This window comes from Opisthocomus hoazin, chromosome 6 (genome assembly GCF_030867145.1).
Source record: "Opisthocomus hoazin isolate bOpiHoa1 chromosome 6, bOpiHoa1.hap1, whole genome shotgun sequence".
Lineage (NCBI taxonomy): Eukaryota > Metazoa > Chordata > Aves > Opisthocomiformes > Opisthocomidae > Opisthocomus > Opisthocomus hoazin.
Genome location: NC_134419.1, coordinates 56,420,235 through 56,434,154, shown reverse-complemented (window position 1 = coordinate 56,434,154; position 13,920 = coordinate 56,420,235). Strand labels below are relative to the sequence as shown.

At 40.7% G+C, this 13,920-nt stretch overlaps 1 protein-coding gene across 20 annotated transcripts in view; it reads right to left on the bottom strand.

The window, feature by feature from the left end:
• PCDH15 (protocadherin related 15) overlaps positions 1-13,920 on the bottom strand; it is a 1,100,829-nt gene that overhangs the window by 680,995 nt on the left and 405,914 nt on the right. Inside the window, exon 1 of one of the 20 annotated variants that reach the window (XM_075423224.1) lies at positions 11,861-11,879. The exons of the other annotated variants lie outside the window; for them this stretch is intronic. The gene's annotated coding sequence lies outside the window, so the exon portion shown is untranslated. Of the gene's footprint in view, positions 1-11,860; positions 11,880-13,920 lie in introns of those variants that run through there. 20 annotated transcript variants of the gene reach the window in all.

The following is a 13,920-nucleotide window of genomic DNA, read 5'->3' as shown; positions in this document are numbered from 1 at the left end:
GGCAAACTGCACCAGTCTTAACTGAGAAAGCCTAATGCCGACAATGAAAAGTAGGGGAAAAACAATCCATAATGCATCCATGTCATTGCAAAATACATTCACAGAGGAGAAAATTTGCTCCTTGCTCCTACAGACCATGAGCTGTGCCCAAGTGTACACACACATACATAGAGTATAATGCTTGAAAAGAAGAAATTGTTCTCATCTTTTTCATTTTCCTTCTCATTTAAGAAATTAATGCCTTTGTCACATTCCTAAAACACTGTGTATAGTGCTGAACACATTTAAAAGCAGGCTGGGGTAGAGAACACCAGAGAAAGAACAAAAACTGTATGCTTAGAACTTTTCATCTGAAGCCACTAGTGGACTTAATGTACTAAACAAGTTAACAAAGCCCTTTGATTATAAGCAGCACAATGTTACATCCAAGTTGTTCTCTGTACAATCTGAAATAGTTTGGATTAGAGTGTTTCGTAGCAAAAAAAAAAAAAACACCAACAACAAAAAACCCCAAATAGATCTTAGTAAAGTAAAATTTTGCATTATCATTACTATGAATTTCAGAATCAAAAGAACTTTGTATCCCTGAACCTCTAAACAAATGTTATATGGATGTTTTCACATATCTTTTTTAAATGTCTGTCATGTAAACACAAGAAGCAATGGGCACAGATTAAAATACAAGGAAGTACAATTAAACAGAATAATGAAAATATTTGCTGTAAGGATGACGGAACACTGGAATGAGTTGCCCAAACTGACTGCGGAGTCTCATCCTTGAAGAATTCTATGATTCTAAGATGCTCAAAACTCAACTGGACATGACCCTGAGCAACCTGCTCTAGGTGACCCTGCCTGAGCAGGCAGATTGCACTGGGCGTTTCCAGAGGTGCCTGCCAACCTCAGCAATTCTGTGATTCAGTAAGTGAATCTATTGTTTAAAATATTTACAGAATCACAGAATCACAGAATCACAGAATAGTAGGGGTTGGAAGGGACCTCTGTGGGTCATCTAGTCCAACCCCCCCGCCGAAGCAGGGTCACCTACAGCAGGCTGCACAGGACCTTGTCCAGGCGGGTCTTGAATATCTCCAGAGAAGGAGACTCCACAACCTCCCTGGGCAGCCTGTTCCAGTGCTCCGTCACCCTCAGAGAGAAGAAGTTCCTCCTCATGTTCAGACGGAACTTCCTGTGCCTCAGTTTGTGCCCATTACCCCTTGTCCTGTCACTGGGCACCACTGAAAAGAGCTTGGCCCCATCCTCCTGACACCCACCCTTCAGATATTTGTAGGCATTTATAAGGTCCCCTCTCAGCCTTCTCTTCTTCAGGCTGAACAAGCCCAGTTCCCTCAACCTCTCCTCGTAGTGGAGATGCTCCAGTCCCCTCACCATCCTTGTAGCCCTCCAGCTCTTCATCCTTCTTGAACTGGGGAGCCCAGAACTGGACACAGTACTCCAGATGAGGCCTCACCAGGGTAGTGTAGAGGGGAAGGAGAACCTCCCTTGTCCTGCTGGCCACACTCTTCTTGATGCACCCCAGGATCCCATTGGCCTTCTTGGCAGCCAGGGCACACTGCTGGCTCATAGTTAACCTGTCGTCCACCAGGACACCCAGGTCCCTCTCTGCAGAGCTGCTCTCCAGCAGGTCCACCCCAAGCCTGTACTGGTGCATGAGGTTGTTCCTCCCCAGGTGCAGGACCCTGCACTTGCCCTTGTTGAACCTCATCAGGTTCCTCTCTGCCCAGCTCTCCAGCCTATCCAGGTCACGCTGAATGGCAGCACAGCCTTCCGGTGTATCTACCACACCTCCAAGTTTGGTGTCGTCAGCAAACTTGCTGAGGGTACATTCTAACTCTTCATCCAGGTCGTTGATGAAGAAGTTAAACAAGACTGGGCCCAGTACTGACCCCTGAGGCACACCACTTGTCACCAGCCTCCAACTAGACTCAGCGCCCCTGATGACAACCCTCTGAGTTCTGCCATTCAGCCAGTTCTCTATCCACTTCACCGACCACTCATCCAGCCCACACTTCCTCAGCTTCCACAGGAGGATATCATGGGAGACTGTGTCGAAAGCCTTGCTGAAGTCAAGGTAGATAACATCCACAGCTCTCCCTTCGTCTACCCAGCCAGTCATGTCATCATAGAAAGCTATCAGATTGGTCAGGCATGATTTCCCCTTGGTGAATCCATGCTGACTACTCCTGATAACCTTCTTTTCTTCCACTTGCTTGATGATGGCCTCCAGGATAAGCTGCTCCATCACCTTTCCCGGGATGGAGGTGAGGCTGACCGGCCTGTAGTTCCCTGGGTCCTCCTTCTTGCCCTTTTTGAAGATTGGAGTGACATTGGCCTTTCTCCAGTCAGATCAGCTTTGTCATCCAGATTTGTCAGATCAGCTACACAAAAAACCCTCAAAACAATACAGAGCTCTAGTTCAATGTAGCAATTGCACACAATCACGCTTCATCATAAGGAAGACATCACAGAGTTCTTCATTCTCATATGAAATCTCCCCTTCATTACGAGAAGCAGTAACTAGGTAACTGAAGCACCATGGGCCCAGTCAGCACAGTGTGAGCGAGCACAGCTGTGTGAACAGGAGCACAGACTCCACAAGGGATGCAGAATCCCACTTCAAACCATAAACAGCACTACCTCCTTCACTCACACCACCTTGGCCTGACACATCTGGGCTTGGTCTAAGTGATATGGTTTACTTCAAACAACTGTATAATTTCATCCCATACTTGACGCATTTTGAGCCATGTATATTCTTTATTAAATAAATAATATTTACATGTCATTCTATCTGTTTACAACGTAACTTAGTACTGTGTGTCTGCTTTACACAGAATCCTTTCTAAGCCTGGTAAAATATTTTTTTGGGTGCATATAAATGAACTCTTTCATAAAGTTACCCTGCACAAGTTACCCTAATCTAAAAGCCAGCCAAGATCCAACACCAAAAAGTTCTTTATTAGTTTCAGTATGCAGACAGTCCTGAGAGGACCAATAAAATCCTTAAAATTTAAACAGTTAAGCTTTTTGTTAAGTTAGGACTATAGAAGATACTCTGCTGAAAGTCTTCCTCAGAATACCAAATACTTCAGGATTTAATATCATACACTGTGATGCCTAGTAACTCCGCACAAAATTATTAATTTTTCGTATTACCATCTGTAGGTTTGTAGCATGACACTAAAATCTGTTTTTCTAGAATGGCTAGCACAGCCCAGACATATTCCCTTTGTATTCACCAATTTCTGAACACACCAAATCAAAATGAAAACTACTAAAAAGTTAAATCTCTCACCTAAAGCCAGAAGCCATGCCACAGATGGGCTGGGCTTATTATATGAATCTGTGTAAGACAGAAGAAAAATCCTGTAGATACTATCACCCATACAAAAGCCTGCCTTCTTCACATATTAAGCTACTGAACTGAAAACTGACAGAATACATTTGTCAACTTTATTTAACCAGATGCTGCCTGAAAATTTCCACAGGGAACTGGGGAACTGCATCTCAAAGTGAATGTAAAACCACAAAAAATGAGGAAGAACTTGTCAAGTCAAATAATATAGGCACAGACCGCATAAAGAAAAATCAGTACATTTACTAAATCAACTTTAACTTCCATGATAACTGTGGCAGTCACTTCAGCCACTGCCCCTGTCGGTTTGACAGCAATGCCATGTCCACATGGGAAAATATCCTTTGATGTTCTTGAAATGCCTAGAAGTGTTGAGCAATGTAAAAAAAACATAAAACCTTTCCCTTAAAAACCTTCTCCTTCCACTTAGTTATGGCATTAAGGAAATGTCTGTTAAAAGCATGAAAAAAGAAATCAATATTTTCAATCGAGCTGCATCCTCCTGCAATATCCTGGACTGTTGCTAATGCAAACTTTGAAAACAGTGGGCAATATTAATAATTGCTCAGAAGACTGTCAGAGTAAAAAAAAAAAAAAGATGCAGCTTCAATAGGAATTATTTTAATTACTTATTTGTACAGGAATTATCGGCTTGATAAATTAGTTCCTTTTTAAAGTCCTAATGCTAAAGAGAGTGAGCACTTTTCCTTTTATTGTACAAAACCTGTCACAATTTTTTGCTTCAGAGATGCAAATATTCCCACTAATGCCACAGTGCTTCATAAAGTTTAGGTTCAAATTCCTCAGCTTGTACAGGACAGAACTTCGTAGTTTATTTCTTGGGGTTTTTTGCCTGTTACCTTTCCACTTACTTCCTACACCCAGGAAGCTTACTATGATTTAATCTGAACCAGATCAGCATTTTAAACTTACTTAATTAACACCTTTCTCTTTCAGCACGACCTAGTTAATCGGAACAGTGCAACACTGGGTGTATTTTAGTTCAGCTCAGGAGCGCATCCACTTACTGTGCATCCACTCGCAGTGCACACCAATCTCGCAACGCACAAACTGGACTCCACAGAACTAAAGGAAGAAAATGCTCCAACCATTACAGGCCACCCGCCCACAGCACACCCAAAAAACCACGCACAGTATGAAAGCTGGGTCATCCTCATCAACTGCTTCACTAGGTTGATCCTCTCCTACTACACAAGTAGCCAACACAGCTAGGGTGCTCAGAGAATCTGATCCATATCATTACCCAGCAGAAAAACACGCCATGTTTCTGGCTGCCTTCTGGTAGGAAGATAGCCACCACCTTCGACATTAAGAGACCCTTCCTGCAGGGATAAGGTGGTGATAACCAGCAGAAAGCTGGCTGTAAAGTCAGCTCTCAATCTAAAGAGATTTGAGTCTCACCACTTACAATACTGCAGATGCGTAAGACTGCAGTCTAACGTGTAGCTTTGCAGCAAGACTAAAGCAGGTATTCTCTGACTACCTCTCACATGCATATTACAGGAATAATCAAATGTGTAAGAGAAAAAGGCCTAAGCAGGGATTACTCCTCTGAGTCACCAACGAGAAAAACATCCTGAAGAGAAGAATTTTTCTTCCTTTTTAAGCCTGACAAAAAGTCCTAGCTATGCACTAGCTGTTCATGAAAATCAAGAGACTGAATATTATCAGCTATAGGCAGGAGAAATTAACAGAAACGCCCCCCCCCCAAAAAAAAATGTAGCTTCTTACCATCAGGAAAACGACAGGAGGAAGAAAAGAAAGCCAAAATGTGGGAATCCTCTTTTCTTTTTGTGTCAGTCTCAAAAGATATTCGTAACATCTCACACCAATGAAATATGGGTAAAATTTAATTGCTTGCTTACTTGCAAAATACAAAAGGGAGTGTGCTGCTACCAGCACTTCAGGATTTGAATAACGTACATGCAACACATCTATCAAAACCTTATTTTGCAATTAGGAGGGAGAAAGAATGTCTCCATTGAATAACTAAAAAACTTTATCAAGTAAAATGTAATTAAATGTAAATACATGTAACTACCAAATAATATGCAACTAAAATATACCATGAAAAAAATCTGCCTTGGAAAGCCTCGCAATTAGTGGAGTCTTGCTGCTGTGGCAAGAGGCCACAGGGTGAGGCCAGCCACCCTCATCATTCTCCATGTTATTCAGGCTTGGTAATATGCTGGGTCTCAAAACAGCTGGATGCTTTCACCTCAAATTCATCGCACCCCCATGGTGAAGGAGGGCCTGTAGCATACCTCACAGCTGGGGCAGGCTGCATCTCCCTCCTGCCGCAGGAGGGCATGCGCCAGACCCGGTTCCTCCGAACCCGATGGTTTGCCAAACAGCTGAGCCTCCTCCATGGAGGTCCAGCGAGGAGGGAAGCCAACAACAGAGCTGAGCAGGGCTGGGCTGCCAAACATGCCAGATGCAGCCACTCTCACAGGTGCCTGTGATGTGGGGCCCAGCAGAGTGAGCCTCTGACTGAACAAACAAACACCTGACAACCTACATCTAATTCAGTGTTTGTAGGGGGCCAAAAGGAGGATCAGGCAGCCAGCCACTGAAGCTCAAGGGTGCTCAGCTTGTTGCACAAAACACCAGCTGCAGGACTTGCAATTTACTCTCAGTTTAGCTACTCCTACTGCAGAGACTTAAAGTAACTCTGAGTACCTGGTGAGAATACAAAACCCACAGCCTTCTCCTGTGATGTCTGATACAAGGAACACATGCCAGAAACTCTGGGGGAGGAGATGCCACCAGCTGGAAAACAGGGAATGAGGAGTCCTTGTGCAGACCATACACCTACAGTAAAGCTAAATCCGGGAAAGCATCTCCAAAACAGTTTCGTGTTTTATGACCAGGGTGCAAATAAAATGAGAACTGGAGCCAGAATGGGGTAGAGAATTGTAGCTGTTTTTCTTACTGTGAATGACAACCACAGAATCTCTAACATGTAGTGGGATGGGAATTCCCTTGGTAGGAAATGGTGGATGTATTATTTCTCCAGAGCTCTTTGTGCCCTCTCCTAAACTCCAAAATTAATTCCAAGAGAGAAAATGAATATATTAGTCTCACTAGAATACATCACTAGTTGTAACCAATAACTGCTAATACACTTAATTGGAGCTTGAATCCCTGGCCCTGCAAGCATGAACATACATCTGAAGTGCACGCCTCTCCACTGCGCTCCCTAGAAGTCTGTTTGTTATTCCTTTCCTATCAACACAGTGCTACCATGGGGCGTGTATTAAGTAGAAAATTTCCTTGCTGATGGCAGCTTTTGTCCTCAAAAAGCTCAACTGCAACATCGTGTCTAAGCGGAGGACATCAGTTGCCATGTCTGCAGGCTTCTGCATTCTTATTCAGAATCCTTGGTATTATCTGAGCAATGTTTTCTCTGCTCGGAGTATATAAGGCTATTGAATTTCTCAAAGGAAAATCAAGATAGGGAGAGATTTCAAAGAAAAAGAATCTCTATTGCTCACCAGCCCTCTCCAAGCACTGATTCATTGTCCAGCCATGAGTTCATCATATGAAGACACAGCTTCTTAACACAGACAGAAGGGCTCTCAACAGATGATATACTACGTATTGCAAGGTTCATTCAGCTTTCATGTAAGAGGTGTATTTAAACTGATTCTTACAGATGGAGTCTCCCAAATCCATTCTGGTGTTTCCAGTCTTTAATGTTAGAATTTTTTTCACATCATCTAACATTAAACTTTCTTCCTGCTGTTCAACTCGTCCTATCTACCAAGGATACAGGGAAAAAAATTCTGTTTGTGTCCTGCATTTGTAGACTCTTACATTCCTCCCGCTACCCAGTTCTCTCTGGGTCATACATGTACCAGAAGTTGCAGTAGTTTACATACAAATACCTAAAGAATCTGCAGTCAGCATTCCCAATCCATTTGTAGACTGTCCTAAAGAGTCATTATGCAATTAGTGCACTGGACCCAGCAGCAGATCCTGACACCTGCAGTGTCTCACAGCAGGCATCTCCAATTCCTACATAGCTGATGAATCCAGAAGGCTTTCTCCAGCTCCTCTTAACATGACGTTTCTCTGCTAAACTTCAATTGACTTCACACAGAGGCAACAGACAACGCAGGGAAAGCTTCCTGTTAATGCAAACTTTTCCCACATGTTCAAAGCCTGCTGTGGAGCACACCCAGTGGTAATTCTTTTAAATATACCTGGATTTTGTGGATAAATACGCTGTTCTACAGTCCCTCCCCCCTCATAAATACACACAGATTGCTTTTCTCCAATTCAAACTTAAAAATCAACATAAATTTATTACTGCAAGTACTAATATATGCATTATACTGGATCCTGCTAAAGAATCTGGCAGCCCCCAGTTACGGTAGCCCATGCGTTAGCCAGCTTTTTAACTTTTATCAGCACATTCGGCATTTCACTGCTGTTAGAGTCAATCACTGCTGCATTACAGTGCTCCACAAATTGATCCTACTCTGCTTTCCAAAGCACCCCCTGAAAAAGCAGTCCAAAAATTTTTATAACCTTCATGCCCAGGGGAGTTTTCAACATCTGAAGCATATGTGCCAATCTGATCACACTCACACAAAAAATTAAAGACAGAGGGAAAGGTATTCTCTACTTGAAATACGTAACACACCAAAATCGGATTAGAGGATGAAAAGTAACAGCCCAGTCTTCCTTTTAGTACATTTCAGCACCCCACAAACTGCAAACCCCAGGAATGCTTATCCAACATTGCTTGCTTACCTGTTCTTACCTTGGCATCTTTTTTTCTAAAGAAAGAACAATACAACAGAATGTATCCAGATATAATTCTTCAAACTCTACAGTCCCACAAGCTCCTATTCTTGTGCAAGTAGGTCCAAGTCGGCAAGAGCTTAACAGTAATAAGCCTCTCAGAACTATAAATTCAATCCCTTGTAAGGAAGTTCAGTAATTATCAGACATCTTCCTCCTTTTTTCATTAGAAATGAAGAAGCAATCCAAAAGTAAAAGGAAACATCTGCTATTGAGAAGTAGTCGTCACTCAACGTTTGGCATGAAAATAAGTGTTCCATCTGTACGATTACTTAAGTCAAATTAACAGCTAAAATTAAACTCTTTTGGGTAATATATCACAATCTTATTTCACTTTACCACCTGAGAACTAGTGCTTTCAGGTACTTCTGAATACAAGTAGTTATCAAAATGCTAAAGAAGTGCACCTTTTCTGCTTTAGAAAATAAATTTTTGTTTCTTAGTTGTTTTATTGTACTATGCTCAGATACATACCTATCTCGGGCTCTGAAACTGACCTGTTCCTTTTCAGAAATTTTTAGTGATTTTCTTCATTAAAACTAAGTACAATGCAAATATGAACACTTTCTACTGAGTAACCACATAAGATCTGTGATACTGTAATAACATTTGCTGATTATTTTTGTGTCCTTCATAATTCCTTTAAAACTGTTTCTCACAATTGGATCTTAATACATGTCTTCTTTAATATTGTTGTTTTCAAAATGTCAAATTAAATGTTTAATAACCTTGTTTACACCCAAAAGCTTTTGAGAAAGATCAGATGAAATGAAGCTAATTTAGTCTAGCATCAGTCTCAAAATGTTATTAGCCTTGCTTTGTATTTTGTGTTGACACCTTAAACACTACATGCACAAGTTAAACAAATAACAGTGTTTTGATTTTCAGAGGCTTATGGTGCAGGGGTCTGTAACAATCCCTGGGTATCAGAGTGACTTCTGCTCTTGGATTACTTTAGCAAAGACCAGACAATTTTCACTGATTGCATGATATCGTCTGCATTAAATGCATCTGGATTTTTTACCAAATAGTCAACATGAAACAAGGCGGTAAAGCTTGTTTTTCTTTCTCCCCACTGGGATTATAAATATTCCACAGACTGCATAATTTTTTAAATAATCAGAACTATTCAGCAGTCTAAAATCAAGCAAAGTAATACAAAGATCCAATAGTCAACAAATACTGATTTTTCCAATTACAAGTCCCTCTTTCAGAAATCCTCACTCTTCATTTGGACAAGATCTGTTGAAGGCTGAATGGCCACATGTTTCAGGTGGCAAAATGGGACCTTTTTGGCTCCAAAAGTTGAACCAATCATTTGAACACATAAATATAATTTGTTATATACTGAAACCCTCCCAAGTTTATCTCCTATGTGACTGTGGAAGATTTAGAACATTGTAAGTGTGATTGAAAAGAGAATGGTACCATACTCCACAACACTGCACGTAGTCACAAATCACTTGGTTTTGTTATTATTGTAATAATATTCCTTTATTATTCACAACTCACCAAATTGCTTTGTTGTTAACCTCTTATTCATAAGTGGTTTAAATCCAATATCCAAGGATCAAATAACTCTACACAAAAAACACCTACAAATTAAAGTGAAATGCATATTGAATATATGCAGGCTTTTCGTAGCTGTAAGCTGTGTATTGGGTTTGGACAATACAAATGAGAGCAGAGCAACCACGGTTTATAATTTTATTGATCACATATCATGGAAAGCACACTGTACTGGCTCCATTAAAACTGACTACTCTGAATGAATCTACAATGAAATTAAAAATAGATTTTTATCCATCAGAGGAAGATGTTTCTGGAACAGTCTCTTAAAAACAGCAGCTGTGTAAAAATACTAACTGCATCTCAGATGGAGCTTGCTTTTGTGCAAGAAAGTGCACAGTGTGATTGTTTATAGTGAAGGCGGATGAAAACTCATGGAGCTGGAGATTCCTGAGGTTCTCACAGTCTTTTCAAAGAAAAAAACCACCACAATCAGTAATAATTATTCAAGTACTTCTGAATATCGCAAATATTTCAATAGTCCTGCCATTGGAATGGAGATACCCAAAGCATAATGAAATCTTCAGTTCAGCAGGAGGAAAAAAATACATTGGGAATAAAAAATTGTGTGCAAGATGAGGAATAGTGTATTAGAAGAAAAAATAGTAGTATAAAGCTGCATTAATTTCATTAAAAAGCAAAATACGGAGTTTTGTATGGCTTTAAAAACTCCTGATTATTCACGAACAAAGAACAGACACAGCTCATATGTAAACTACAGACAACTCTTAGGTGGTTACAAAATTGTGCTACTTCACTGCTGCTTCCCTGGTTATTGTATTAATCTTTGAAGTCTCACAGAGTACTTGCCTCATAAACCAGTGATATGCTTCCAACATATTATAAGCATCATAATCTGCTTATAGGACTTTATGTTTCATGCTCATTTATAAACATTTTTCCTACTTGCTTGTATTGACAAGACACAAATTTGGCCACAGTGCCTTTTACCACAGGCTTCCTCAGCACTTGGTCTCAATGGAGATCTCTAGATACCACCATAATAGATAAAATTATTAAAAAACGAACATTTGACCCTGAGGAATCTCTGTTTGATCCATTTAAATATAAAAATCACATGTATTGACTTTCCTGTGCATATGGTACTGTAGAAGCTTGCAGACGAAGTAGACCTCACAGAATACTCAAAAATCTATTCATTTTTCTCTTATTACAGAAAAAAAGGAATTTCTCTCAAGAGTGTTTTCTAATGATTCAAATATTTTCCTCTAACTGACATTACATAGGACTGTGTTCTCTTACTTTTCCTTCCACATGTAACCACCTATGTACATACACGTGCAGACATTTTAACTGCAAGAAAGCATCTCCTGACATAATTGTGAAAAATTTCAGTAATAGATTTTCTTCTTCTGTTTCCTTTTTTGCTTCTATTTAAAAAAAAAATAAAACAGTATTTGACCCATTTTCTTGATATTACGTGGTTCTGTTGAATGAGCTGGTTTAGGTTCAGAGAGCTAGAAATTGCCACTAACTGATAATAGAAATGGACAGACCAAAACTGTTTCCAAAACTTAGGTCAAATTTAGGTTTCAGTTTTAAAAGCCTTTCACCTACTTTTTATTTTATTAAGTAATCAAATACTTTTCTTTTCTTCTTTGCCAAAGTAAATTTGAGAACATCTGGCATTAGCATCTATTAAATGAAAATTACAGATATCACAAGTAATAATTTTCATTTCCGAATTGGCCTGGATATGTGAAACAGATTGGCTAATTCTCAGAAGATTTCAAACATTTAATTTTGGATTAAAACATAACTCTTGGGTTGAGCCAAAATGAAACTTTTCAAGAATATCTCATTTTGTGGAAGCATTTTCTGTATTTATGTGAAGCTGCAAAGATTTAATCTCAGATTTTCATACTGCCAGTAAATAAAAGCTTTGATCATGTGTCCATCCTTAGCCTGTTACAGAAAAAATTTTAAAACCCCTATGCTTTCCCTGAAAAAAATTTTGATACAACACTTACTCTTTGCTGTGTAAGGGATCTTGCTAATGGATAACGGGCATCACACAACTACACACATCTCCATGCAGGCACAAGCTGAACAGGCAGCTCTAACCTTTTATCTGCTCCCACAGAGAAGGGCAACATCTGCCTGGCATGTCGAGGTAAGATGAGTGAAAGGACAACCATGGTGGATGCTTCACCTAGTCTTTCTTCCTCTGGTAAAAGTCCAGATTTGATGCTCTAGAAAGAGGAAAGGATTGTTCAGCCATCCCGTAGTGTTCCACTGCCCTGGGCCTTCAGGAGTTACTATTTTCTCATTCTTCTGTGCACAGCCTGAGACAGGCATGCAAAGGGTGTCCTTGTGCAGGAATGCCCACAGCAGCATGACTTCTCAGGAAACTATGTGCTGACAAAGTGAAGTTATACTGGAGAGGCAAACAAATATTAGAAACCATTTCACTCAAGAGAAGAATGTGATGGCAATACATTTTGCAGATAGTCATGGAGGTTGCTGTTTGTTATATGAGGGGAAATCAGGTATCAAGAAAGTAAGTATCACTGTCTCCTGCTCAGCACAAAAATATGCAATGGCTCTTACTTTCTTTTCTGAAATGGCTGTCTATCCTGTGATGACTCTTGTCTTAATTGTTCTTTAAACAATAGAAAAAAATTACAATAGATGGAAGAGCAGAACTGAATAGGTGGAGAATGCCATTTTCACTTGTTATGCTATCATCAAACACATGGAGAAATGTGTGTCTTTATTAACAGAGAATCAAGAAAACAAAACAAAGAATTAATTATTAGGATAATTACAAACAAATTAACCCACAGTACACTAGTCTTCTATTTCCTTTCACAGCTTTGTTTCAAATATTCCACTATAGCATTTTCTATTATAGTGTGCAGTAATAAAATTGATTTGTTATTCTGCAGACTAAGAACAGTTTGAGGATTGAGCACCACCCATCTCCAGAGAGCCATTAAATGAGGAGGGGAAGGGCCAATCAGGAGAATTTCCAGTGACAAAACAATTTCACTGAATCTCAGAATGGCAGGGGTTTTGGAAGGGACCTCTGGGGATCACCTAGTCCAACCCCCCTGCCAAAGCAGGGTCACCTAGAGCAGGCTGCACAGGACCACATTTTAAGACTAATGTTTTCTTGTTTCATTTTGTTTTCATTACAGAAGACTGTTATGCAATTTGCATGGGAGTTCCTGCTTCTCTTTTGACCACTGCAGCATGCACCCTCTTGCAATTCCGCTGCCATGTTAGCAAAAAATTCCAACAACAGAACTTCTATCCTTGGCAGGACTGGTCACCTGCAGGTTTATCTACTATCTTTAACTTTAAGCATGTTTCTCTAAAATGCTCCCAAATTGTCTAAGTTCAGGAATGTGCAGTAGAGGAATAATGACTGACAATTCATAGAATCATAGGTTGGAAAAGACCTCTAAGATCATCAAGTCCAACCATCCACCCAACACCACCATGCCTACTAAACCATATCCCAAAGTGCCACATCTACACGTTTTTTAAACACCTCCAAGGATGGTGACTCCACCATCTCCTTGGACAGCCTGTTCCAATGCCTGACCACTGTTTCAGTAAAGAAATTTTTCCTAATATCCAATCTAAAACTCCCCTGACACAACTTGAGGCCTTTGCCTCTTGTCCTATCGCTAGTTACCTGGGAGAAGAGACCAACACCTGCCTCACTACAACCTCCTTTCAGGTAGCTGTAGAGAGCAGTAAGGTCCACCCTCAGCCTTCTCTTCTCCAGACTAAACAGCCCCAGCTCCCTCAGCCGCTCCACATAAGACTTCTTCTCCAGACCCTTCACCAGCCTCGCTGCCCTTCTTTGGACACACTCCAGCAACTCAATGTCCTTCTTGTAGGGAGGGGCCCAAAACTGAACACAGCACTCCAGGTGCGGCCTCACCAGTGCTGAGTACAGGGGCACGATCACCTCCCTACTCCTGCTGGCCACGCTATTCTGATACAAGCCAGGATGCCGTTGGCCTTCTTGGCCACCTGGGCACGCTGCTGGCTCATGCTCAGCTGGCTGTCGACCAACACCCCAAGGTCCTTTTCCACCGTGAGCTTTCCAGCCACTCTTCCCCAAGCCTGTAGCGTTGCATGGGGTTGTTAACTTGTTGGGGTGATTAACC